Genomic DNA, 27,505 nt, shown 5'->3' with positions numbered 1-27,505 from the left:
TCCTGACCCCACGGAGTTCACAGGCTAGCCAGAAAGAGAAACAAGGAAGAAGCAATTCAAGTGTGATGAGTGGCATGACGAAGTACGAGGTCCTCCTCTTGGGGGGGGGGCAGTGTTTAATTTCTGGTTTTTAGGCTTCACCGGGGAAACAATGTTTGAGCTGGTATCTCTCTGAAAGCTAAGTAGGAGTTAACAAGGCAGCAGGAGGAGGAGTGCATTCCAGGATGGAGGACCATGTGCGAAAGTCCTGCTGCTCAGGGAGAGGGAGAATGGTACCAGATGATAGAAAAAGGTAGGCAAGGACCAGATCACACAGGGCCTTGGAGCCTGCGTCAGAGTCTGGCTTTGGTTCCAAGAAGTCTTGGAAGGGTCTTACACAGGGAGATGATACAATCAAACGTGTATCTTTCGAAGGGCACTCTGGCTGCGGTGTGAAAAATGAAACGAAGTGGGGTAAGAACAGACACAGAAGAAACCAACTCTAGGAGGCTGTCACTGTGGTCCAGGTGGGAGCTGATGGTAGTCTGGAATGGGGCGGCGGGCAGGGAGAGAGATACCAGAGAGCTAACACGACTTGCTGAGGACGGCTGTGGGATGTGGGGGTGAGGGAGAGGGAGGTGTCCAGGAGAACTTCCAGCTTTCCAGCTTGAGCAAGTGGGTGGATGGTGGCAGCAGAGATGAGCTGGTGATGCTGGAGGCAGAGCAGGTGCCAGCAGGCGGAGCTGGGGACCTGGGGACCTGGGTTTGGACCCTATGTGGATTGTGAGACATCTAAATGTGGCCCAGGAAGCAGTTAGACTTGCAAGGCCCGAGCCCAGAAGAGACCACTCAGGTCCAGAGGGTAATGAGGTTACCTGGCAGTGGAGGAGGCGTGGGCAGTACGGAGAGAGGGATGAAGGGAGGCAGCTGGGGAGGTGGAATCCTGGTGGCAGCAGGGCCTGGGGGCAGAGTGACCAGAAGCCCTGAGCTCAGCAAATCAGAACCGTGAAATCCAAAGGTTAATTCCCTCAGCCCCAGGAGGCATCAGGCTTTGGCTCCACCTCCCCTGGCCAAGCCTCAGGCCTCAGCACAGACACTTTTCCAGCTGAGACAGCCCTCCCTCCCCCACAGCACCTCTTCCTCCTCCAAGGACACAGCTCAGGGGGCCCCTCCTCCTAGGGAAGACTTCCCCCAGTCCCGGCATGCACTCTGCTGTCCAACAACCTGGGTTCGAATCCCAGTTCTGCTACTTGATAGCTATGTCTTGGGCCAAGAAATTGAACCTCACTTCCCTCATCTGTATCACGGAAATAATAATGGTACCTACCTCGCAGGGCTGTTTGAGGGTGAGTGTGTAAAGTACTTAGCAGAGAACCTAGCACACAGTAAGCACTAAATAAATATTACTATTATTAACATCCTACCCACCTTGGGACAGTTAGTCATGCCCTCCACCTTGTATCTCCTCCATGTGGGAACTTTTTCCAGGTCTGTGTCTCTCCCTGCCTCTTCTTACCCCTACCCAATTTGTGGGGCTACATAATATGCAGGGCCCAGTGCTAAATGAAAATGTGGGACCCTTGGTCAAGATGAAGAATTTCAAGATGGTGATCGCAGAACACTAAACCGAGTGTGAGGTCCTGCTAACCTAGGGCTCCGTGCAGCCATGCACTCATGAAACCAGCCCTGTCTCCACCCCCACCCAGCCCCGGGCCTGGCCTGGAGTAGGTGTCGGCCCCATGCAACAGAGTAAAAATGCCAACGGACATCAAGATAGGGTTTTGTAATTTCCATCTGGAATTTCATTTTCTCCCTCCCACAGAAATAACATCGACTCTGTGTTACAGTTGACGACGCTGAGGTTTAGAGATGCGGTGTGTCTTGCCAGAAGTCACCGCCTCATGAACTATGGAGCTGGGATGTGAACATAGGTCAGCCTGGTGCCAAAGCCCTGCCTCCTGCCCTCTGGCTCCCTGGGGAGGTGGGGAGAACGTGGCCCCAAGGGGCGAACTTTGTCAACAAGGCCGAGAGAGAGAGAGCTGGAGGGACTGGGACCGGCCCCCTCCCTCCTGGGGCAAGCCACATAAACAACCCGCTCCCTGGGCACCCGGGCTGCTACCCAGGGAAGGGGGTGTGAAAGGGCAAAAGGTCACTCCCAAGAAGGCTCTGCCTGAGGGCCACAGACCCTAGCCCATGCTCTCTGGAAATGAAACCCTGCCTTCTCGGCTTAAAGCCCTTTAGGGACTGCTGTTGGCCTCAGGAGAGCTCCTGAGCCTTTAGCATCCTACTGACCAGGAAGGTCTGGTCTGCCACCTGCACACTCTCTACCCTCTCTCCCCCACTGCTGCCCTCCCCCACCACACCAGGCCCCTCCCACCATCACCCAGGCCTGCTCCCTCTCCTTATCCCTGCTTCTTTGCCTCCTCAACTCCTTGTCACCCTACGCTCCCTGAATCGTTCCTTTCAACACACTGACACAAGTGTCATTAGCTGCCGTGGGCCACCCTAGCTGGAATGCAGGCTCTAGGGAGGCAGGGCTGTGTGGCTCACAGAGCTTGTCCGTCGGGTGTCTGAAGGCAGCCCCCTGCAAAGAGGCAGGAGGGTCCTGCACACCTTCTCCCCTTCTCTCCACTCCCCCCTCATCTTCTTCATCTTGTTCAGGTATCTAGAACTCAAAGCGGGAGAAGCCCAAGCTTGCAAAAGGAAGAGAATCGTCCTATAGTATGCACCCTGCACCTGCCAGCCCTGGGTTGGGGGCTGTACATCCAGTCACTGCATCTAATCCCCAAGCACCTTCCTGATGGGGGTGGGGCAGTATGAGTGTCAATTATTCCAATTTTCCAGAGGAGTCTGAGACCAGTTGCCTGAAGTGGTAACAGAGCCTGGAAATGGAGAATGCAGGATTTGAACCCAGGTCTGTCTGATGCTCAAATACCCGGTGTCCTCTCTGCCCCTGTGACTGTTCCCAGCCAGCTCACTTCCAACGAAGGAGCAATAGTTTCTCACCCGTGCCTTCAATTCACACACACCCAAAGCAGCTCAGTTCCACTGTCAGGTCAGCAAAACCCCAGTGCAGAAGGCAGCTCCTCGGACAGTGAGAGGCCAGCGTAGAAATCACCCCTCCCCTGGGTCAACAAAATGCCAGTGTAGGAGAAATACACTCCCCCTCCATCAGCCAAACACTAATGGGGGAGACACCCCCATTGTCAGTAAAATGCTGGTACAGGAGGTATACCCTGCGCCCCAAGTCAGCAAAAAGCCCGTGCGAGAGACACTTCCCCACCCCTCTCTGCCCAGGGTCCAAGACATGAGCTGGGGGTGCACAGAGTCCTCCAAGGTAGAGCTCTTGGGTGGGGTAGGGGGAAGCAGTGGGGCTGGGGCTGCCGCTGCCTGGTGGAGGAGGCTGCAGCTGGGGAGCGGGCAGACTCGGGTGAGAGTTCTCACATGGCACTAATGAAATCAACCACCAGCCGGCCCCCCTTTCCCCAGGGACCCTCCAGGCTCCAGCTGATGCAATGCCCAGGCCAGATAATTGTTTTCTTCCCTCCTTAAAGGGCCAGCTGCTGTTGCAGCTGCAGACATCGCCCAGACCCCTGAGAGACCCCACAGAGCTTAGCACCTGGTTAGGGATAGGGGGAGCCCAGAAAGTAGCAGCTTGGCCCCAGGCTCTGCAGAGGAAAATCCAATTAATGTCCGAGACCAGAAATGTCTGTGAGCAAGGGGGGAGGGCGACATGAGAGTTAAGACAGAGACAGCGCCTGGCCCACAACCACATGCCCCGGGGGAAGGGAACCTGGTCCCTGGCTGCGACCTCAGCACCTGGCTTCTGCCTGCCTGTCCCGTCAAGCCCTTGGCACAAGGGTTGCTAGTGAGTTCATTAGTGCCAGGCACTGTGCGAAGCAGCTAAGATCCACCATTTCAATCACTTCTCCCAGCAGAACGGGAAGGTGGGTCTATTTCACCGAAGGAGGCTCCTAGAGGGGAAGTGATTCCCTCAATAGCACACAGCCAGAAAGTGGCAGAGCCCGGGTTTGAAGTCAAGTTTGCCTGACTCTGGGCTTCATTCCCTGCAGAGGGTTGAGTAGGTGTCAAACCCCAGGGCTGGAGGTCCCTAAGGCAGGCAGCCCAGACACTGAGGGCAGGAAGGGGGTTTGTGGGCCCTAAACAGGTTCAGAAGGGCATAGTGCTTGGTTTAAGCACAGATTTCATGGACCCCTTCCCCAATTCCATACCCCCACACACCCCCAACCAGAGAATGTCCCATTAGGCTACCCACATGCCCCCAGGGACAGTTGGCAGCTGCCTGATTACAGACTAATTGGTGGCTGGCAGCAAGGGGGGGGGGCGGGGTTTGCCGGCTAGTTAACCCTTGGTGACCAGGCCTAGCCCAGAAAGGCCCTCTCCCTGCCACTTCAGGCCCCAAACCCAAGGACCATAGACTTAAAAAGGCATCACAGGCAGAAGACAGGACCAAAGGGGCATCAGCCTTCCTCTCCACACCCAGACAACACCACTGGGGCTACGGGTGGACACTGACATTCACCCAGGCTCCCCAGCCCCAAAATGGCAGTGCCAGCCCAGCACCCCTTCTTCTCTGGCATCTGATATGGCATTGCCCACTCCATTCAAGACCACAGGAGCTATGGGCCCTCCCTGGGTTTCCAGGCCCAGGATACTGGGAAGGAACCTACTCCTCTGGGCTGGGTTGTCCAGAGAAGGGGATGTGAGCATGGGTCCAGGCAGCCTGGAGGCCAGCCAGTGAAGCTACCCACCCCATGAATGAAAGGGTGTCCAGGTTGCCTACCAAGAGTCCTGCCAAGCCTCCCTCAACCTTCGACTCCCCACCGTGGACTGACCAATTGCCTTCCCCAGCTTCCCAAAAGCCCCCTCTTCCTACCCTAGGGCTGGAGTGAGAACCACCCCTTTCCTTTCGTGGGCTGGGTGGGGGGTGTCCTGTGGGCACCACGATGGTGTTTCACTGGGAGGAAAGAGTGCCTGCTTCTCAACCAGGGCACAGGCAGGAGGGAGAAAGCAGGCTGCCTTCCAGCTCCCTTTCCAGGAGAGATTTTAAGCACTTTCCAAAAATGCCATGCGAGGCAATGCTGTTGAAGACCAGGGCCCCAGGTGCTCTGAGAATCAGGAAAGAACTCAAGACTCTGGGGTCCCCTACCCCATTTTCCAGGCTTCCTCAAACACCCCACGTTCCCCTCTCATACCTTAGCCCCCACCCCCGAGCCATCACATACACTCTGCTCATCCTCTGAGCCGCCGCCCCCCCTCCCGACCCTGCACACTCACATCCCTACATGGCGCCTCACGGCCAGAACCCCCTCCCCCCCGGTGGTCCCGCAGACCTCGGCAGCCCCCTCCCCACGTCCACTCCCAGGCGAGCAAGGCCTACTGACTTACCCGGAGGTGGGGCCAGGGTCCAGACAGGGAGGGGTCTCCGCTGGGCGAGGCTGCTCCACAAGGCGGGGCAGGTGCTGCCCCGGGACCCCGCCCCGCGGACCCGGCGGCGGGCGCGGCCCGGTCCCAGGCGGGCGGCGGACTCCGAGGGGGTAGGGGCGCGGGGCGGGGAGGGGCGGCGAAAGAGGCTCACGGGGGCATCGCCCGCCACCGGGCCGGGCAGCTCCGCTCCGCCCGCCTGCGCTGCTGGCTCCGCAGCCGCCACGGTTCTCAGCCGCCGCCGGGTGCAAACCCCAAGCCCCGGCCGGCGGGAGGCGAAGAGGGAGGCGGGGCCTGATGGGGGCGGGGCCTCTGCCAGGCGGGTGGGGCCATTGGGGGCGGGGCCACTGGGGGCAGGGCCTTTGGTGGTGGGCGGACCTAGGGGAATGGGGAGAGTCTGGGTTTGCCTGGTTGCAGGCGACCCAGGCTAACAAGACCTCGAAGGGTTGGGGTCTAGAAGACGCCTCAAGCTTCTCCACGTCTCTAGGACACTCCTGCTCATGACTGCTTCCCCCTCCACCACCATTTCTATCTGTACTTTTTCATCCTTCCTCTTCTTTGGGGCACCTCGCAGGACATCTCTGACACCATGGTACCCCTACTCCATCCTGGACCAGATCCAGGAAAGTCAGATGGTGGGAAATAGGGGAAATGACTTACAAACTCAAATTCAACTTAGGGGTGGAAAAATTGACGCCGAGAGAGGAGAAAAGACTTGCCCAAGTTCCTGCTGTGAAGAAAAAGACTTTATGAGACCCTAAAATGTGGAGAGCCTGAAGCTGGGTCTCACAGCTGGCCAGACGTGGAGCCGGGACTCAATTTTATTCAACTATTAATTAAACTTTTGTTATCACCTAATCTACATCAGGCCTAGAACTAGGCCTGTGTCATAGAATGATTATTCTGGAGCAGCAAGGGGGATTAGATTAGAGGGACAAGATGGAGGGCAGGGAAATAGCTGCAACAATGGAGGTGAGGGATGGGGAGAGCAGAACCTGTAAGGGTGTGGGAAAGGGGGAAGGAATCAAGAGTCCCTTGTGCTCTTCCCATGCACCCTATCACAGAGACATGGAATTCGGGGGCTCCCTTTGGAATCATGGTCCCTTTGCACATTTGGTGAAAACTTGGGCCTTCTCTCTGGACAAATGTGCAAATATACACTTTGCATATAATTTCAGGGACTCCAGGAAAAAAGGATTGGGTGGAGGGTTGATTCTTAAGTGGATATAAGAAGAATAAACACGCAGGAATAAAAAAAAAATCTAGAGAAAAAGGAACGGAAAGAGATTCTGCCTTACCTGACATGAAAACATAAAGTCAATGTATTTAAAGCAACATGGTATTGAAGCAGGACTACACGAATCAGTGGAACAGATTGGAAAAGAGAAATGGTTCCAACCACACAAAGGAATTCGGTGTATGATAAAGATGGCACTTCAGGTAAATGGGTGAAATAACTGGCAAGTCATTTGAAGAAATGAGAGAAAACTGTGTCCTTACACCAAAATAAACTCCAGGTGACGAGCACATTTATATATTTTATGTGCCAGCAGAAAGCATAAGTGAATGTTTTAATAATCCTGGAGATGGCAAAGACTTTCCTAGGCATGATGAAACCTAGAAGCCAAAGGAAAAACATCGATAAATTGGACTATAAAAACTTCTATAGAGAAGAAATTATCATACTCGAGTTTGAAAGACATACGACAAACTGGAGAGGATGGATCCCAGCAGTCCCCTACTCTAGCCGCCCGTCCCTCCCCCAAGGCGTGAAAGGGGCGAGCAGGAGGGACGGCCGTGGTTGTGAGAGGGCAGAGCACACCGTGGAGACTCCTCCCACAGCGCCCCGGCCAGCGCCCACCTGTTCAGGGGCCGGGAAGCCCCGGGAATCCCAGCCCAGCCATCTGGGTCCTCAGCAGGTGCCTCGGCACGGCAGAGCCAGTCTGCCCTGAGGCTGCTCACCACTCCCCTCCTATGGCCATCCTGGGAACTGAAATCCTCCGTTCCAATTCGTGCCGCTTCTGGATCTGAAGGCGGCAATTTTTTTTTTTTAAGATTTTATTTATTTATTTGACAGAGATAGAGACAGCCAGCGAGAGAGGGAACACAAGCAGGGGGAGTGGGAGAGGAAGATGCAGGGTCATAGCGGAGGAGCCTGATGTGGGGCTCGATCCCAGAATGCCGGGATCATGCCCTGAGCCGAAGGCAGACGCTCAACGACTGAGCCACCCAGGCGCCCCTAAGATTTTATGTTTAAGTAATCTCTACATCTAGCGTGGGGCTGGAAACGACAACCCCGAGATCAAGAGTCTCCCGCTCCAACCGACTGAGGCAGCCAGGCGCCCCATGGGAATGTTTTTCTTAAAATAAATAACAGCTAAATTTTTGAGGGCGCTAACAATGTTCCAGGCATTGTACTGAACACTTAAACATACGGCATTTCATTTAATGCCCAAAGCCGCTCTTCTGGGTAGGTCTACGTTATGATCGGCTCCATTTGACAGATGAGGAAGTAGGGTTAGAGAGAAGTGACCTGGCCAAATTGTGCGTGGCCGCATTAGGATTCAGCGTCCGACTCCTGGCCCCGCTCTTGATGTAAGAAAGCCAAAGTCTGGGAAGAATTCAGTAAAACAAAGTTTTTTGAAGTTAACCTTGATCCGGGCTTTGTCCCAGGTGCTGGGGATTCAAAATTGAGAAAAACAGTCATTAGGGGAGACAGAAGAGAAACATTTCTGGCACAGCGAATCCTGGAAACAGCCAAGGACATGTTAGCCACAAGAAGAGGTATGGGGAGAGAGGAAGGGTGTGGGAGAAGATGTCTTTGAAATGAGTCTTGCGGAGTTGAAGGGAGGGGTGAAGGAGTAGGGCAACATTTACAAGTCTGGGTGAGGAAGAACGGAGCTTGGGGGAGGAGAAGTGGTCTACATGCCCTGAGTCTAGGGTTGGTTAGAGATAATGCTGGACAAGTATACCAGGGCCAAGCTAGAGTTTGGGCACAGAGGAGTTTGGGCACAAAGATTTTGAGAACTTTTCCCTGGTTCAGTTGACTTGGTCTAAGGGGCACCTGCTCTGCCAGCCCAACCTGCCTCTTTCTTCCCAAAAGGTCCCCACCTGAGTTCAAGCTACCGGTTGCTTAAGCCAGAAACCTAAGAGTCACCTTTGACTCCTCCCTTGTCCTCGCCTCCAACCAGTTAATTGTCAAGGCCTGCCCAATCTACCTCTTAAACATTCCCCAGGTTCATTTACTGCTATCCATTCCCATGGCCACTCCCCTCATCCACACTGCCTTCCTCTCACTCTTGAATCCAGCTGGGGGCAGTGACTTGATTTGGACATCTCCAAACTTTCACCCAAGAGAAATCCTTCTAAAACGAATCTGCCCACACCTACTCTCCTACTGAAATTCCTTTTCATTGATTCATTCAACAAATATGGAGCAAGTGTTTTGTTACCTGTTAAATACTGAGGAGACAACAACGAGCAAAACAGAATTTAAAGTCTGTTGGAGGGGGTGCCTGGGTGGCTCAGTCAGTTAAGCATCCGACTCTTGATTTCGGCTCAGGTCATGATCTCAGGGCTGTGAGATTGAGCACCACGTTGGGCTCAGTGCTGAGCGGGAGCCTGCTTAAGTTTCTCTCTCTCTCTCTCTCCCTCTGCCCCTCCCCCCACTCCCTCTAAAGAAATAAATAGAGTCTATTGGGATGGCAGACATCAATCAAATGACCACCACACCAAAATAATACATAATTACAAACTAGAATATGTGCCATATGAGGTCGTGCTGGAACGTTCTTCAAGGTCAGCCAGATCAGAGTCAATGGGAGGGTAAAAGCCTATGCAAAAAAGCCCAAAAGGTGCTTCTGAGTCTCAGTTTTCTCATCTGTATCATGGGAATATTCATAGTTGTGAGGATTAAATGAATTAATATATATAAAGTCCTTTGAATGGGTTTTAGGACATAATAAATTTTCCATAAGTGTTAGCTATAATAACAATAACTATTATCTAATTTTCTTTAAAGTAGAGAGCCTTTGAAGGTTTATCAGCAAAGTTGTTAAATCATAAAGAAGCACTTTTTTTTATTTTAAAGTATGGAGTCCAAGGCAGGGCCTGAACTCATGGCTCTGAGATCAAGATCCTAAGATCAAGACCTGAGCTGAGGTCAAGTGTTGGATGCTCAAACGACGGAGCCACCCACATGCCCCACAAAGAAGCATTTTTTAAAGGTCACTCGCACTGCAGTGAGGAGCGTGGTTTGGAACAAGGAAAGAGCAGATTCGGGGAATTAATGAGGGTACTTTGCGGGGGCTCATTGAGAACTGTGGGGCATTTAAACCAAGGAACAGGAGAGATTTGGAGACATTTTGTGATTTGGGTGGGGGAAACGACTGGCCTTGGTGTTTGGTTGGTGGTGGGAGGCTGTGGGAGGTGGCAGGAGGCTCCCAACATCTTGGCCCCAGCAGCAGGGTAGATGGTGATGTTCTTGACCAGGTTGGGGAAGCCTGGGGGAGGACCGGGCCTGGGGGTGGTGCTCAGGCCAGTTGTGGACGGGTTCAGGCACTGTGGGGAGTCCTGGATGCAGGGATGCAGAAGCAGCTGCTTGGTTCTGGAGTTCAGGGGGGAAATTGTGGCTGAAGACATAAAATTGAGATTGAAGGCAAATACCTGAAAATGGGACCTCAATCATCCCATCTGTAAAATGGTAGGAGGAAGGAGATAGCTAGATGATTTTTAAGGTTTCTCCTACATGTGTAAGATGCCAGTTGTTGAGGTTGGTAGGCCCACAGAGACAGGAAGAAAAAAATCCATGTGGCCTGAAAGATTGGGCCGAGGCCCCTTGGAGGCTACTTGTTATTCTTTAATCTGTCTTTTACTGAGCAGCTACTATGAGCCAAAGGCTCTACCAGGGATGGAAGGGTGAGTAGGACCCAGCCCTTGCCCTCAGGGAATTCAGTCTGGTGCAGAGACAGGCAAAGCGGAGGACAATTATTAAAAAAGTAACCCAAGTGCCTAAAGGCAAGCTTGGGAGACCAAGGAAGCCTTTAGAGGAGCTGACATCCAGGAGGAGACCTGAAAGTCAGGCAGAAGAAGAAAGCTGTGTGGGGAATCTGAGCTGGAGAAGATTGGGTTTATTGTTCTTGTTTTGTTTTTTTCAGGGGGGGAGGGGCAGAGGGATAGAGGAAGGGGGAGAGAGAATCCCAAGTAGGCTCCATGCCCATCACAGAGCCTGCAGCAGGGCTCGATCTCACAACCCCAAGATCATGACCTGAGCAAAAATCAAGCGTCAGACGCTCAACTGACTGAGCCACCCAGGCGCCCCTGCAGAAGATTGTTTATGTGGTTCAAGATTTTCATCCCTCTTGAATTTTTTGCTTCGGATTCAACCCATGTGCCCTGAGAGTCTATTTCAGGTACAAAGGCCCCAATACTGGTAGTTGCATTTCATAGCCTGTGTTGAATTTGTCTTCTTCTTCTTCTCAATGCTCCACGTGGCCTCAACTCCCCATGCTTTCCCAGTGCTTGGATGAAGGCAGGGCAAGAGAGGCACCTAGGACACAAATTTAGGGAGGCACTCACTCTCAGGGATATGCAACGTGCTCCTGGCCCTGCTCCCTGCTTACACCCGCACTCCAGCCCTTCTGGTGCTCACATCTTGTTGTCTACACACATGGCCCACCCCCACTGGCCTGGTGAAAGCTCACTCCTGCTCCAAGGCTCAGCTCCTTCTGGAAGTCTACTGCTCTCCCCACCCATCCCTGCCTCCTCCCATGGCCAAGGTGGTCCTCTGCGCTCTAACAGCACAGTTAAGGCTGCATCGCACTGACAGACTTTGGCATCAGAGCCCTGCTGTGCTATTTATCATCTGTGAACCGCTTTCTGAGACGGTTTCCACTTGTGTAAAATGTGGGGCTGACTTCACAGGGGAGTTGTAAAGATTAAATAAGAAAATGTATGTAAAGTGATCAGCAGCGATTGGTACAGGGTACTCAGTAAGTGGTAGATATTATTAGTCTGTTTACACTCCTTCTAAAGCACTCATGTATTCTAATGAGTCTCCTGCCTTTATCTTCACTATACCATAAGTTCCTTGAGTCAGGGAAGAGGAGGAGAGGAAGGAGGAGGGAGAGCTTTATGAATGACATTGAACAGGCACTAAGACATGCCTGCTGCATAAATAAGGGAAAGAAATGACAAATTCTATGGAAAAAGGTCTGGGCAGGAAACCTGGAGCCTTGGGCTCTAGTCACATGGTCCCAGTGACGGCACAGTGCCTGCCCAACTTACATTCAGTTGGAAGAAGAGCTGCCCAGACCACAAACCCTTTTGGGCTCCTGCTTTAGACCACTTGGCCCTTTCAGCTTCTAGACTTGAACAAATGGGGCCAGCACAACAGCCAAGGGTTACCATTTCATATATTAGCTGGTGACCTTTAACTAATGGCCTACCACAACAATCCAAGACAGGCCAATTAGAGGCTGTCTTGAACCACGGAACAGAAAGAAACTGTCAGGTAGCAGAGAGGGTAGCAGTAGGGAGGTCAGAGAAAGTGAGCCTTGGCCAGTAGAGCCATGTGTGAGCCAAGATAAAAGGGAGCAGAGACCAAGAAGCAGTAGAAGCTGGTTGGTATGTGGAGGCGAAAGGAGCAGCCCTGTGCAGAGATGGGGGAGGGTGTCAGGAGAGGGAGAATGAATAGAACAGTGAGTCCTAGAGCTGCCTTGTTCATGCTGGCATTTCAGTTCCAGTCCTTACAAGAAAATCCTTTATATTTGACCTAGATTGGGTAGATTTCTCTACCTTGCAGCAAAATGAGCCTGATTCTACTTGTTATCTTGGTCAGTCTCTGCCCCTTTCTGCGTCTCAGTTTGACTAGACCATCTCTATGGTCTTCTCCAAATCAATGTTTGCTTTGAACACCATGTAGAGAGAATGGATTTTAGGTTGTTGGCAACAGAGTTCAGTATTAGTTACAGACTGCCATGACATCCTGGCTCCCAAAATAGCTTGGTAACTGGTTAAGGAGCCTGTGGAAGGATTCAACATACATCTGACTTTGAACCTGAGTCCAGCTGATACAGTCCACCTCCAGTGCCCCTGCGCCCCCCCCCCCCAATTCACTGCATCCTTTGTTGGATCATAAAGGAACTGAGAAACCAGGGATGGTGTTTCTCCAGTGTCTTTGGCTGCTAAATGCCCTACCTACCCCCTCAACACTTTCCTGGACCCACTTCAGCATTTCAGAGGAGTCCACTGCCAGGTCTGCTCCAAAGAAAGTGCCACTCCAGGAAGATTTTGAACAAAGAAAGTTTCCTTCTTTGGTGTTAAGATTTCCTGCCTTCCAGCTGTTTGGCTTTCAGCCTGGGCCCTGTCTCCATCTTTCTAAGCCAACAGCTCTGTTGGTAATAATATTTCCTTGCTTCTGTGTGGTGCTTTGTACTTTTCAGAGCATTTTCATGCATGCCTTATTTGATACTCATGGACATCCAGGGAGGATGGGCAAGAAGGAGAGTGTAGAGGATAATACCTCTCTCCCATCCCATCCAACCCCTTAAAATTATTTATTTTAAAAGAACTTAACATAGATGAAAATACTGAGACTGAGCTTGATTAAGTGACTTGCCCAAGATCACAGAGCAGGTAAATGGCTGAGCTGGATCTAGAAAGTTCCTAATCGTAGATCACACTGAAGCAGGACTTGCCTAACACTGCCCTGCAGAACACTGCTGGCCATGTCAAGGGACCCCTGAGAGAAGTGGTGTTCTTGGCGCTGCTGCCCTTCCAGGAATCATTCACAATCTTATCCCCCCAGTCTCTACGGAGACTTGCCTACCCCACGGTGGTTTGGGTAGCACCAGGAACCCACAGAGGGTTAGATGTAAGCATTTAGTAGCAGTGCCCTATGTACTGGCAAAAGTGAATGCCAATGGAAGTCAGTTTTCTTGGTTTGATTACAGAGCGCTTCATGGAAGGTAAGACAGGAAAGGTTGAGAACCATGGGTCCACCCTTCTACCATCACCTCTGAAAAAGAGGAAGCAGAGGTAATCATTCCTGCCCACCCCCCCCTTCCTAAACTCTTGTCTGCAGCAAGGACACCCTGTCCTGGCCCCTCTGTTTTGGGCCCCTTGCCAACTGCATTCATTGCTGCACTCCCACCTAATCAAGATGGGCCCATCCCTCCCAATCACAACATGAACTCAAGTTGTCCTGGGAGACAGCAGTAAGTTCTAATAGTTAGGGGCAGGTGAGGAAGCAATGGGAGTAGGAAGCTTCATCTGGGCTTTCTCCAGGGTCTGCCCTTGCTCCTTCCCTAGTGCCCCCTGGAGAGCATAGTGTGCTTTAGTTGTGGCAACCACCCAGCCCGGCAACTCCAAACAGCACAACTGGGAAATTAGTCAAGGAAGTGGGCCTATCCAATGGCCCGGACAACAATATGTCCGCTGAGGTGAGGACAAGAAACCAGGAAGTGTGCTTGGAATTTCAAACAGAGGGAATTTATTCCAGAGAACTGGTTAGAAACCTGTTGGCTTGAAGGAGCAGAAGGGTAAGGTGAGGCAGAGTAGAGATCACTACCTGCAGGAAGCTTCTACCACCCCTAGGCTTGGAAGATCAAGTGGAAGGGTGTTACTGGGTCCGGAAGTGCATTTGCTGCTGACACTGTGGGAGCTTAGGTTTTCTTCTTTTAAAGATTTATTGATTTATTTGAGAGAGAGACAGACAGACAGAATGAACCAAGCAGGGGGAAGAAACAGAGGGAGAGGGAGAAGCAGACTCTCCACTGAGCAGGGAGCCCGATGTGGGGTTCGATCCCAGGACCCCGAGATCATGACCTGAGCCAAAGACAGACACTTAACCCAGTGAGCCACCCAGGCGCCCCAGGAGCTTAGTTTTTGAAATGATGCTGCTGGCAGAACTGCCAGAGGTCACTGGAGCCCGCAGGCACCCACTGCTGTCCTTCCAGTACCACTGACACTGCTGGAGCCTGAGGCAGTAACCCACCACTGCTGGAAACGCTGAGTGCAGCCCGTCACCACCAGCTGCTGCCAGAGTCTCCAGTGGATGCAGAGAGAAAATGATTTTGCCTGTGCTGCTGCCGGGCCATCTCCAGCTTGCGATTTCTCACCTGTACTTCCCATTCACTGAATCTGACAGGAAGCCAGCTGGCAAAGGGAGTCTGGGAAATGTAGTTTTCAGGGCCCAGCACTCTCCAGTACAAAGCAGAGCCTGGAAAGGCTGGAGCAACAGGCAAATGACCAGCATAAATGCTACTGAAACTTACAGCTCATTTCAGCACGTTAGGGCCATATGTATTGGACATTAGTTGATTACCTCATTACTTTCCAGGATTCATGTGTTTCTAGGAAGCCAACTCCATGGGAGTAGAGCAGGGCTGAGCCAGTCAATGGTGAGAATGGTTGGTTCAGAGTGGTCATATGAATCAGCCAATCCAATCACGGGGAATCTCAGGATTTTTGCTGAGAAGGCTGGTATGCGGACTGTCTCTTCCTTGCTAACCATGAATGAGGAAGCAGGCAGGCCTTGGCAGTCATCTTGGGGCAATAGGGGAGCAGAAACCAGGAAGAAAGAGTAGCCCTGATGACTAGGAGATCAATTTTGGGGGGGGTACATATGCAACCTACATGTGTGTCCACTACTTAGGAAGCTCTGGCATAGTTGATCAGTCTCTTGCCCTTTACGTTGTCTATTATCAGCCACAAAGCAAGGCCAATTTATGAGTATCATGGAAAAATCTGGAAGAGAAAGAAAGTTCTAGGAATCAGCCACTACTCCCACGGTCACATCGTGAACCAGTGGCTTTTAAACATATTTTATTGTACCCTCAATAAGAAATCAATCGTACAGTGTGACCAGTACACATGTAGCTGTATAAATAACTGAAATAAAGTTTCACAACAGTTTCCATGGTATTTACCCTGTAAAGTGAAATTAATTCAAATTTACAATTCTATTCCATTTAAAAAAAATAGTTTACTTATTTATTTGAGAGAGAGAAGGAGAGAGGGCACAAGCAGACAGAGGGGCAGAGGGAGAGGGAGAAACAGACTCACAGCTGGGCGGGGAGCCCGACTTGGGGCTTAATCCCAGGACCCTGGGATCATGACCTGAGCCGAAAGCAGATGCTTAACCGACTGAGCCACCCAGGTGCCCCTCTATTCCATTTCTAAATATAGCTGGTCACAAACTTTTAAATGATTTCATGACCTATTAATGGATTATGACCTGCAATTTGAAAAACATTGCCCTATACCATGCCACCATCAATTGCTGTAAAACTTAACTCTTGATTTTTAAGCATCCTAACCTTTACTAACTTTCCTGCTTTTGTACACATATTCCCTGTCTTCCTTTGCTATGAAGGAATGTCAAGGTGTCCCAGGTCTTAGAGGCCAACCTCTCCCCAACCTGATGTAAGGACACCAAGAACTTATCTCTGTAGATATTCTCTTTTGCATTGCCGATTTCTGCCTGTCTACTGGAATGTTTAGTTTATAAAATGGCTCGAGTCTCTCTTCTTAAAATCAAAACCAAACCAAAAAATAAAAAGCCCCCTTTGACTTCATTTCAACTGCCACTTCCTTAGGTCAACCCAGAGTAGATATGGTTGAATGGGATAGGAATTGGAAGGATGGCTTAGAGGTAAACTCAGAAGGGATGAGGACCCTGTCAAGAAGGCAAGTAGTGGGTGTGGAAGGGAGAAGAACGCATCATAACTTATGTGAACAGATAGAAATCAGAAGTGAATTTTGACCCAAGAACCGCCTTCCTTAAACTCCTCTTTTGAGAATCCTGCTCCCTGGCTCCCTTGTTGGTGGAGCCTGGAGTATGGAGTCATATAAACTCAGGTTCAATACCAGCTCTGCCATTTCTGAGCTAGCTAACTTTGGATAAATTACATCTCTAAGTTTTCTCGTCTGTAAAATTAGTCTAATAAAACCTACCTTATCAAGTCGGCTTAAGGATTAAATGAGATCAATACATTTTAGCTCTTATTAAGGCCTTCTCCCATCCTTTATCAAAACCTTACCTCCCCCCAACAATTCTCATTAGCGTAGTGACACTTGTTGAGCAACTCCTCTATGCTAGGCAATAGCTAAGCTAAGGACCTTACCACTAGTTTCCAAGCCAAGAAGGATTCCCTGGCACCTTCTTACTGCAGTTTTTTCTCTCTGATGATGTAATTAATATTTCTAGAGTGTCCACAATGCATCAGTGAACTGGCTTACTTGCATCCATTCATTTTATAGAAGTTAGTTAAGTACCATCTATGGTGCCAGGAACTTACTAGGTGTTGGAGATACCAAGGTGAACAAGACCCCGAACCTTGAAGGACTCACAATCTAGTCACACAGTAAGTGTTATGTAACGAGGAGATGTATATGACATGTTCATTCCCTGTGGCTTCCTTGGTCTAGGCAACCCCATCTTTGGGTCCAGACCTAATGACTGATAATGTTTGATCCTGTTTTTCTGGCTTGACTGTGGAGCCCTACTTTTAGAACATGCCTTTCAGTTCTCAGCTCCCTACAAGCCACCAGGATTAAGAAAAATGTTTGTGCTCCTTATCTCTCGCTGCCTGGGATCCCCCTCCAGGGGAAAGAAAAATAGCAGATGTGCAAAAGACAGGTACATTGCTGGTCTGGCTTTCACCCCATCACACTTTTAACACTTTTCTGTCTTAATCCACGCAGTCTCCTAATGGCTAAATTCAACTGACTCTTTGTGCCTTTGCAGATCTTTTGCCCCTTTCTCTTTTTCTAGTACCACATATCATTTTCTGTTCTTTGTACCTTACACCTCTACACCTCAGAGGGGTTAAGTAACCTGTTCAATTTATACCGCTAAGAAGTAGAGTTGGGACTTGAACCCAGAGTAGGCTGACTCCAAAGCACATGCTTTAGCCAACATTCCATACTGTCTTCCCAAGCAGACCAGTAGTCTAGATCTGTGCTGTCCAATATGGAGTTATTAAATGCATATAGCTATTTAAATTGAAATTAAAATAAAGTAAAATAAAAATTCAGCTTCTTAGTTGCACTACCTGTCTTCAAGTGCTAAACAGCTACATCTGACTGGTGCCCACTATACTGAACAGCATAAATATAAAACATTTCTAGGTTGCCTGGGTGGCTCAGTCAGTTAAGTGTCCGACTCAGGATTTCGGCTCAGGTCATGATCTCAGGGTTGTGAGATCAAACCCCACGCTGGGCTCTGTGCTTAGCAAGGAGTCTGCTTGAGAGTCTCTCTCTCCCTCTGTGCCTCCCCCCACTCTCACGCTCTCTAAAATAAATAAACAAATCTTAAAAAAAACACACACATTTCCATCGCTGCATAAAGTTATATGGAATAGTGTTGGTTTAGAAAAAGTGTAGGGTAGTATTGGGTTAGACTGCATTCTGCCCTCCGACTTCTCTTTACCTTCTGTCCCCTTATTTATTCTCAGGGAGTGGGCAGCCATTCTTTCGTCTTCCCAACTCTCTCTTCCCACTTTTCTGGGACGCGTTATTCTGTCCTGCACCTTGCTACCACACCATTATCCACAGGGTCACAGTGAATACAGCCATGTTTATACATGACCCTGCACCCCTCTCCACAATGTTGATAGCTTCAGGGGTGGACACCTGGCCAAAGGTAGCCTATGCAGTAGCTCTTCTCCCAGAAATTTGAAATGGAACCTAAAAGTTTAGTCGCCTGGCTGATCTCTAGAATGGAGGTGACTTGGGATCCACTGGTGACCATGTTTTGATCTGGACTGGGAAAACTGGTCTTCAGAGAGATCAAGAAATGACAAAACAGCTACACATATTGGGGAGAGTTGGATCTAGGAGCTCAAAGGATGTTAGAGCTCTTCTCTCTGAGCTCTGCCTTCCTCTGTGATGCCTTCATGCTCAGGCAGGCTCTCTTTATGAAGCAGAAATGGTGGCCACCCCCAGATTCATATGGCTCAAGACCTCCAGAAGAAACGTCCTGTCTTTCCTGGATCTATATGTCACATCTTCCAGAGGGCTTTGCTTAGCTTAGGTTGGGTCACGTGCTCATCTGTTAAAAAACTGTGACCTGTCTCAGCAAGGGTTCCTAGAAAACGAAGTCTGAAGAAGGGATTGAGTGCTGAAGTGCTGAAGGTTTTTGTGGGATGTACATTTCTAGGGTAATGAGAATGAAAGAAGGGATAGGGGAAGCAGGGAAAGATGGGAAGCAATGCAAGGAAATGTTTGCTACTTCACAATGAGCTGTGAAGAGACACAGCTGGTCTCTTGAGAGGTCCACCCACTTGGCCATGTGGAATGTCTCTAGATAGGTTGTATAGAGAAATTATACCTTGAAACAGTCCATCAGAGAAAGGAAAAGAGACTGGATTGTTCTATCCTGCTGCTTCCTGTCTCCTGTCTCCCATTGACTACTTTGCCCTATGGGTAGTTAAACCTCCTGTACTTCTAGGTTGCTTCATTGGCCCCTTCAGCGGCTCGCTCAGGAAGCCGGAGCTCATGCTCTGTGAGGAGGTGTGTCATCAGGGTCTGGAAGTTTCAGGAGCCTTAGAATCCACGTTTGCAATTAGTTGGCCTCAGGCAGAACTGCCAGGCCTCACTTGAGTTGGTCACCCATGCCTATGGGTGAGGTGGACCAAATAACTAATGGTCTGAGAGTGAAATGACGTTGAGAGACTGTGAGGAGGCACTGGGCCAAGATGCGGGGATCATTATGATCAGTAAGACTAGGTCATATGCCTACCCCTACAGCTGATGGGATATGGAAGATCTGCTGTGGAAGGAAATATCCCATCTTCCTTCCCTCATGCCAGTTCAGATCCTCAGAAAATGAGATACCAAGACAGGATTAAATGCAAGGAATTTATGATGAAAAACACCGGTGAGAGAAAATGGGGCAGGAGCTGAGAGACTGAGGACCATCAGACAATGAGGCAGATCTGACCCTAAGCGAAGGAGAGAGAAGGAAGGAGTTCTAGGTGGAAGGGTCTTAGACTGCAGTGTAGTTCTAAGGAAAGTTTGGCAAGGCCATTGAGGGTTGAGCCAAAGTGGTCCATCAGAAGTGTATCATTTATCCTGGAAAAAAGCCTGTCCTAAAATTCCTGCAGGGCTATCGGTGGCTAGGACCAGCCCGGGGGAGGGGAGGCCTGGGAGTGAGGGGTGATGGATTTCAGAGCTCAGCACCTGGGCTGCTGATAAATCACACTTCTCCCAGCTGGAGATCTGAAAAGCGCAGTCTCATGGCCACATATGTTCTCAGCCCAGCACTACATGCTGATGAAAGAGGAGGGTTCTACAATACAAAAGGAAGAAAAAAAAATTAGGGTGCCACTACCAGTTGAAGGGGCAAAGGTGTTGAGCAGGCAAGACAACAATGTCCACATCACGGCTTACAATGTCTCATTTATAATTCAAACTCTACATGTTCCAATCTGAACTCATGACTTCTCTATGCTCTGGAAAAGTCCAGAAGTCTTCATCTGGAGACTACCATCCTCTGTGAAATATGAAAGTCATATTAAACACCTCTTGATTCCCTCTCCCCTTGCCCCCAAAATAGCCAGCCAATAGTCAAGTCCTTCCAATCCTACCTTGGCAATATCACTTCTGCATTTGTTTTTTTGTTTTTTTTAAAGATTTTCATTTATTTATTTGATGGCGAGAGAGCTAGCCAGCGAGAGAGGGAACACAAGCAGGAGGAGTGGGAGAGGAAGAAGCAGGCTTCCAGTGGAGGAGCCTGATGTGGGGCTCGATCCCAGGACTCCGGGATCACTCCCTGAGCTGAAGGCAGATGCTTAACGACTGAGCCACGCAGGCGCCCCACACTTCTGCATTTGTACCTCTTCCCTCCATTCTCATTGCTGATGTGTTCAGGAGCTCACTGCGTCCTGCCTGAACTACTGTGGAAGTCTCCAGTGGACCTTTTGCAATCCAATTCCATCTTATCATCTCTGCCAGATTGTCTTTAACTACAGTTTTCACCATGTCAATCCCTTTGTAAAAACTTCTGTCACTGGGAATGTAAAATGGTATAGCCACGGCGGGAAGCAGTACAGCGGTTCCTCAAAAATTTATTATTATTTTTTAAAGATTTTATTTATTTATTCGACAGAGATAGAGACAGCCAGCGAGAGAGGGAACACAAGCAGGGGGAGTGGGAGAGGAAGCAGCAGGCTCATAGCGGAGGAGCCTGATGTGGGGCTCGATCCCATAACGCCGGGATCACGCCCTGAGCCGAAGGCAGACGCTTAACCGCTGTGCCACCCAGGCGCCCCTCCTCAAAAAATTAAACACAGAATCACCATATGATCCAGCAATTTCACTTCTAGGTATATACCCCAAGAATTGAAAGCAAGGACTCAGATATTTGTACACCAATATTCATAGCCAGCATTATTCACAGTACCCAAAGGATGGAAAAAAAACCCAAATGTCCATTGATGGATAAATGGATAAACAAAATATGTTATATACACGTAACAAAATACTAATATTCAGCCATAAAAAGAAATGAAATTCTGGCATGACATGGATGAACCTTGAATATATGATGCTAAGTGAAATAAGCCAGACACAAAAGGACAAATATTGAATGATTCCACTTACGTGAGATACCTCAATAGTCAAATTTCAAACAGACAGAAAACAGAACAGTTGTTATCAGGAGCTGGGGGAGGGGAGGATTGCGTATTACTGTTTAATGGGTACAGTTTCTGTGGGGACCATGAAACAATTCTGGAGATGGAGAGTGCCGATGTACTCAATGCCAACAAACTACATACTTAAAAATGGCTAAAGTGGTAAAACAAGCAAAACCAAAAAAACGTCCATACTAACTCTCCTTAGCAGAAAATAAAACCTAAGAGCCTTAGCCTGATCATATGTAACTTTCCAGATGATTCTTCTTTCTTTTCCTGTTACTCCATATTTCCTTAGTTGATCTTCTGCTTCTTATATTTGCTCCATTGGCTACCTACACATGGCATGCTCTTTCCCTAGTTCTACTCATTTTTTTCAAGATCCAAAGGTCACATGCTTGCCAATCTTTCTCCTCCCACTATTCCATACTAAGTGGAAGTAATTGCTCCCCTTTTTGAACTCCCAGAGCTTGTGAATTATGTCTGTCTTTAACACTTACAGCTTTTCTTTTAGATCAAAGAAGGTCCACAAAGAGATAGAGAGGTAGAGCTGAGGGTAGTCTAGTCAGCCCTCTAGACTGGTCCCTCTACTACAGTGCTATAACCTTAGGGAATTTACCAACATCCTGGAGCTGGTCTTTAGCCTTGTAATTTCAGAAGCCTGATTTTAATAGTAAGCAGAGTGGAACCATCTCTAGTATCCATTAAGTTCACAGAAACTGATGGTTATATAAGCCAGAATCCAATAGGCTGATTTACAATGAAAAATGTAATTATCAAAAGAATCGGGACCCTCTAGGTGGCAGATCACTAATTCCGTCCCCAAAGGTAAGTCATTTGCTGGATGAGTGTAGAATCACACCAGGGAAGCACGTTGATCTTGAGAAGCATTTCTTAGCTGAGGCAGCCTGAGATAGTCTCACCCACTGTAGGGATGACGTGGACAAGGAAATACTAACGCTCAGGTCAGTTTGACTAAGGCAGGACTTAGAAGGGCGATGCTAATGCTTGCCTCTGTGACTGCCCTGTTTTCGGCTGTCATGTCTGATTAAGCCCTTTGGTTCACAGAATCTCTCTCCAAATAAGATACAGAATGACTGGTTGATAAGACTGATTAGACATCTGTTTATTAATTACAATCACATCTGCCTTCTTGAGATTTCTCTTGTATGCCTGAATCAGAGGGTTTTTTTCTTTTTTTAATCATGTTTGTAGATAAACTCTAGGCTTACCACCACAGGTAGCTAATTTTAAGGTTGTATTAGTCAGGTTAGCTAGGTTATGTGGCAGTAACAAACAACTAAACCAATTTCAGTGGCTTACAATAACAAAGGTTTATTTCTTACTCACCTTACATTACATGTCATGTACATCAGCTGTGGCTCTGCACATCTTCATTCTGGGACCAATGCTGGAGAAGCAGTTCTATTTGGGACATGTGGCTTTCACGGCAGATGAAAAATAATATGGTGGAATCATTAGATTGCCCATACATTTCTGCTCAGAACTGGCTCATGCCATTTTTACTTACATTTCATTGACCAAAACAATGCCTAGCTTGATGACATTAGGGTGAGAATTATAATCTCCAAGGGACAGACTAGATAGGCTGTGTTTTAGAAAAGCAGGGCCAGAGAGTATTGGTAATAGTCTACAACAAGGATTAATAGTCTGTGTGTACTGGAATAGTTTCATACTAGCTGATAAATACCTGCTTTCCCCCGTCTCCTGACAACTCCCCTCCTCTGGGAGCCCTTGGGACCTACTCTTCACACGTTAGCTAGTAAAGGGTTAATACCTAGCACAGAAAGGTATCTCCACAACTTTAGGGACTTCAAATCTGCTACATAAATGCTTGAGCACTACTTGTTAAATATGTTTATGATCACCTTTGGCTGATTTTCTCCATGTAAATTCTTACTAGTTTAATTCTGAAGGCAATCTGATTCCAGGCTCTTAGAGGGAAACTGACTGCAGCCCCTATGTGCTGTCGATACTTAATCATAACAGTAATATCTAATAATATTAATTTATGCTGATTCCTACACATTTTTACATCTTTTGTAACAAAATATATGCAATAATTAACGCAATATTTTAGAGAGACTCACTTAGCTTATTCCCACTAGCTAAGCTCATCTTTCTACTATATTAACATACTATTTATTTTGAGTCTGTTTTGAATTTTTTATGCCATTTTTCATGTCTGAAAATGTCATCATTTTCATTAACTTATTTGACACTTTTGCAATTTCCAAAGCACTCTCCTTTACACTATTTCAATCTCCCCAGTACTCCCAGGAGGTAGGAATTAGATCATTTTACAGATGAAGAAATTGAGACTCAGTGAAGTCAGGTGTCTTATAGCTAGTTAGGTTTTGTTCATTCATTCATCAAATATTTAGTGAGTGCCTGGGGGTGCCTGGGTAGCGCAGTCATTAAGCGTCTGCCTTCGGCTCAGGGGTCATCCCGGCGTTGCGGGATTGAGTCCCACATCGGGCTCCTTCGCTGGGAGCCTGCTTCTTCCTCTCCCTCTCCCCAGCTGTGCTCCCTCTCTCGCTGGCTGTCTCTCTGTCACATAGATAAATAAAAAAAATCTTAAAAAAAAAATTTATTGAGTGCCTGAAGTGAGATTTATTCAGGTTGGATTCGGAAACAATTTTCCTGAATTCATGTCAAGGGCTATTCCAGTATTCTTAACACCTTTATCACCAGAGTCATACATTCAAAGGAAAGAAAGAATAATAATGTTGATTATATTGTTGAAGACTCCTGCAACCCAAGTGGAACCCAAGTCTCAAAAAGGCTCCAAGGTCATTTATAAAATTCAAGGTAACCGCAAGAGCAGTTTCATTTCTCTCCGCGCTTACACTTAACTCATTGGCTCATTGTAGACAATTCATCTACAGGTTTTGGAGCTACTCAAATTGAGTTTGGACACTTGCTAGCTGTGGGACTTTGATCGAGTTACTTAACCCTTCTGAGCATCAGTTTTATCTGTAAAACAGAAAATATTAATGCCTCGGGACCAGCTGGTTGTGGAGATTAAAGAGATAAGGTATCAAAAAGATGTAATCCTCATGGAGTTTTCAATTGTCTTGATGGCAGTTTTAAACTGCATTCAAATGAGAAAAGCAGTGTCTATGTACGACGTAGGGTTACACGCTAATAATTCTTGGGAGGTGCTGTTCTTTACTCTGGAGTATATCATTTTACAGTTTTGGTCGTAAGTCCCCTTTTATGGTACTGGTAGCTATCTTCTTTAGCGGCGCACGTAATCGAGCATCCCCATGTCGTCCTTCGTCCCCCAGCTCTCCTTCCTCCCAAATTAAAAAAAAAAAAACCCAAACCCAAAAACCGTATTTCTTAATATTCAAGTGTGCGCGCCACATCAAAGGCCCACAAGCGAAGAACGCCCTGTGGAGGTCACCAGGCAACGCCTCCGGATCCCCTAGAAGTGGGTGGGGTCAGAAGGCTCTCTGACCTCATTCCGCCTCCCCGGGACGTCGCCCCTTCCTAATTCTCGCGAGACTTCAAACAACTCAGCTTCTGCGCATTACAAGATACAGGGAGTCCAGGCGCCAAGGGAGGGGGAGGGGAAGGGAGCAGACGGTGCAAACGGCGTGGCCGCCATCTTGTTTGTGCCCCCGCTTCGCGCGCGCGCTCCGTTCTCCGTGACGCACGCTTCCCCCTCCCCTCCGCCGTGCCCAGGCCTCTGCATTGCCCACTCCGCAGGAGCGCGGGGGCGGCTCCTGCTCTTCCCTGGACTCCTGAGCAGAGGCGTGTGAGTGTGCGGGAGCGTCTGTGGGAGGGAGGGTGAGAGGCGAGCGGCGGCGGCGGGGGGAGGGGCAGCGCTTCCCGCCTTCGGCGGAGACCTCACTTCCCTCTCGCGGCCGCTGCTGTAGTTCGGTCCGGCCTGCCCGCCGCCATGTTGTGTTCTCGCCGGACCCGCCGCTGCCGCCGCCGTCGCGCTCCTGGGGTCCGTGCGCCTCGTCGGCCCGGCCCGCGGGCTTTCTCCCATTGGCGGAAGGCGACTGCGGGGGGGCTCGCTCGTGATTGGTCGGTGGCGGGGAGGCCGCGGACCTGGCACCTTATTGGTCGCGCTGGCTCCGGCCTGGGGGGTGATGGAGTCGGCGGCTGCAGGGGTGCGCGCGTCTCGGGCTTGGGCAGCAGGGTGGTGACCCCCTTCGGTGCAGGCATGGGATGGAGGCTGGGGGCGAACTTAGAGACCTTAAGGGGGAAGACAGGGTGATGGTCTGGCAGGTACTTCGGGGATAGCCTGTGCACGGCCCGGAGTGGGTGGCGCTCCTAACTCCAGAGGTACCCTCCATGGAACATGCGTGGCCCAGTATAAGGGCGTATAAGCCCCAAGGGTGCCAAACTTGGAAACCCTGAAACCTGACTTAGGGGCTGAGAGGGTCTTCGAGAGCCGAGAGAGCTAGACTTGGAGGGTTTTTGTTTGTTTTGTTTTGCTTTTTTTTCCTTTTTGTGCAACATACAGTGTTACTTTAGTTTCAGGTGTACAATGTAGTGACTCAACAATTCCATACATCGCCTAGTGCTCATCGCGACAAGTGTATTCCTTCATCCCCATCACCTACTTCACCCATCCCCTGACCTGCCTCCTCTCTGATAACCATCAGTTTGTTTTCTATAGTTAAGATAGACGGGAGTGTAACACAGTTTGTGAGTGACCTCGATGTCCACGGATGCCACGTCTGAGGGCATGGTATAGGAAGAAAGGCCATGAGGGCGTTAGGGACCTATCTAAGCGATAGGATCAGATCGGGATTTTGCTGGAGAGTGCCAGCATTGAAACCGAGGTTCCAGTTACCAGATCTGGGATGTGATATCAGGAGAAAGTAAACAACAAGCCTGAGAGGGATCCTATTGGATCTGTGTACCGGGTCTTAAGAACTGAATGCCAAGCCTAAGAGGCACAGCATTAAGCAGTGACCTGTCTGTAGGAATGAGGAAGTGTGAAGCATTGTGTGGAACATTTTCAGACTTGGGAATTATAGTAAGGGAGCAGTTATAGACTATTGGGTCTCAGGACCATGCAGCTAACTTTGAGACGTTATGTATGAAATTTTCCTGCATTAGGAAGGATACAGTATCGTTGGGGCTGAGTTTCTAAAGCTACATTTGCTAGCAGATATTAGATGCTTGGCATTTATTTGTTGAATGGATATTGTTAGGTTCCTCGTTAGTGGAAAAGAGCTTAACAGAGATTCTGGACCTGGCTTATTTGTTTTCTTTTATATATGCCTAAAAAGTACACCCACCCTCATGTGCACTTAAATTATTATTATTTTTTTAAATAAGAAGCTTGGAAGGAGAATAAACTAGTGCATAGTTTCTTGCATCTTGTCAGTAGTTACAGAACTTGTCAACACTTTCTGGTTTTATTTCAAAAACCTTTTGTTCTAGTCAAGAGTTGTTAAGAGTCAGCTTGGGATATTTTATCACTTTCCATTTTATTTTAATGAATTGTTCTACATTTGCTCTTCCCAAGGTTTGGGGATCATAGAAACATATTTGTGTTAAACCTCTGTGTTTCCTAATTTGTTTTTCATTTTCTATATTAGGTGGTCCTTTCTAGCTTTAGATAGGTGTTATACATCTGTTTTCATACCAGTTTCCAGAAACTTCTCCAGTTTTCAAATTTGGTCAGTTTTACGTGAATGCAACAAAATTTTCAAGAGCGAAAAGGAAAGTAGTAGAGGAAGGGAATTGATATTTTGAGGTACATTTACTACCCCATTCTTGTTAGGTAGGCATTATCATTCCCATATTGGAGATGAGAAAATTGAGGATCACAGAGGTTGTAACTTGTCCAGTGTCACTCAGTGGTTGAACTGGGATTCAAATCCAAGTTGTCTGATGCCACAGCCTGTAGTTTTAACTGCTATGTCATGCTATCAGTATAAACCTGACTACTCAAACTTCCAGCTAGTGTTATAGTACAAAGTGGGTCATCTTTCTTTTGATTGCTGGGTGTCAGGAGTGTATTGAGTGGGGTGAATATAATTTAAAAGAATTTGTTGTACTGTTTCAAAAATTCAGATCACAGGATAGAATATAGGTTCTTCAACGAGGTATTTAAATCATATCTCTTGTTTCCTATTGTGTACTGAAAGATTTACAAAGTAAACTGTTGGAGTTTTTCTGAAGCCAGGTAGATAATAGGGAAAAAATATGTTCAGAAAGTTTAAGAATCTCATTCTTTAAAATCAGACTTAAGAAAATTGATGACATAGTCTCTCTCTCTATGGCAGTGATTAATGCCAAGGAGCGAGGGGCTACCAAATGTATAAAAACTCATTTGGGAGCTTTTTCATATATCATTACTTATTTAAGATGTTTTTCTCCAAACACTGGGACCTATGCAGAAGCCTAATGCTTTCTTCAAACCATGGGATATTGAGTCTAGTATATGCTTA

The 27,505-nt window shown here is 48.5% G+C and overlaps 2 protein-coding genes and 1 long non-coding RNA gene across 8 annotated transcripts in view; 1 reads left to right on the top strand and 2 right to left on the bottom strand.

Annotated features, from left to right (window-relative positions):
• RIMS3 (regulating synaptic membrane exocytosis 3) overlaps positions 1 to 5,470 on the bottom strand; it is a 33,421-nt gene extending 27,951 nt beyond the window's left edge. The window contains exon 1 of the mRNA XM_040627464.1: positions 5,389 to 5,470. The gene's annotated coding sequence lies outside the window, so the exon portion shown is untranslated. The remainder of the gene's footprint in view (positions 1 to 5,388) is intronic.
• Positions 5,471 to 10,769: 5,299 nt separating this feature from the next.
• On the bottom strand, positions 10,770 to 23,507 carry LOC103670851. 2 transcript variants are annotated; one of them, XR_005834200.1, is made up of 3 exons: positions 22,413 to 23,507; positions 19,609 to 19,717; positions 10,770 to 10,972 (listed from the first exon to the last, which is right to left on the bottom strand). It is a non-coding gene; the product is annotated as an uncharacterized LOC103670851 (long non-coding RNA). The 2 variants fall into 2 exon arrangements; XR_570690.2 differs by lacking the exon at positions 10,770 to 10,972 and having other exon boundaries at positions 19,277 to 19,717.
• Positions 23,508 to 23,676: 169 nt separating this feature from the next.
• Positions 23,677 to 27,505, top strand: part of NFYC (nuclear transcription factor Y subunit gamma) — a 66,949-nt gene continuing 63,120 nt past the window's right edge. The window contains exon 1 of one of the 5 annotated variants that reach the window (XM_040627461.1): positions 23,677 to 24,846. The gene's annotated coding sequence lies outside the window, so the exon portion shown is untranslated. The remainder of the gene's footprint in view (positions 24,847 to 27,505) is intronic. The other 4 variants (XM_008699372.2, XM_008699371.2, XM_040627463.1 and 1 more) reach the window with 4 other exon arrangements.

This window comes from Ursus maritimus, unplaced genomic scaffold, assembly GCF_017311325.1.
Source record: "Ursus maritimus isolate PB19 unplaced genomic scaffold, ASM1731132v1 scaffold_12, whole genome shotgun sequence".
Classification (NCBI taxonomy): domain Eukaryota; kingdom Metazoa; phylum Chordata; class Mammalia; order Carnivora; family Ursidae; genus Ursus; species Ursus maritimus.
This window is presented reverse-complemented; position numbering and strand designations above follow the sequence as displayed.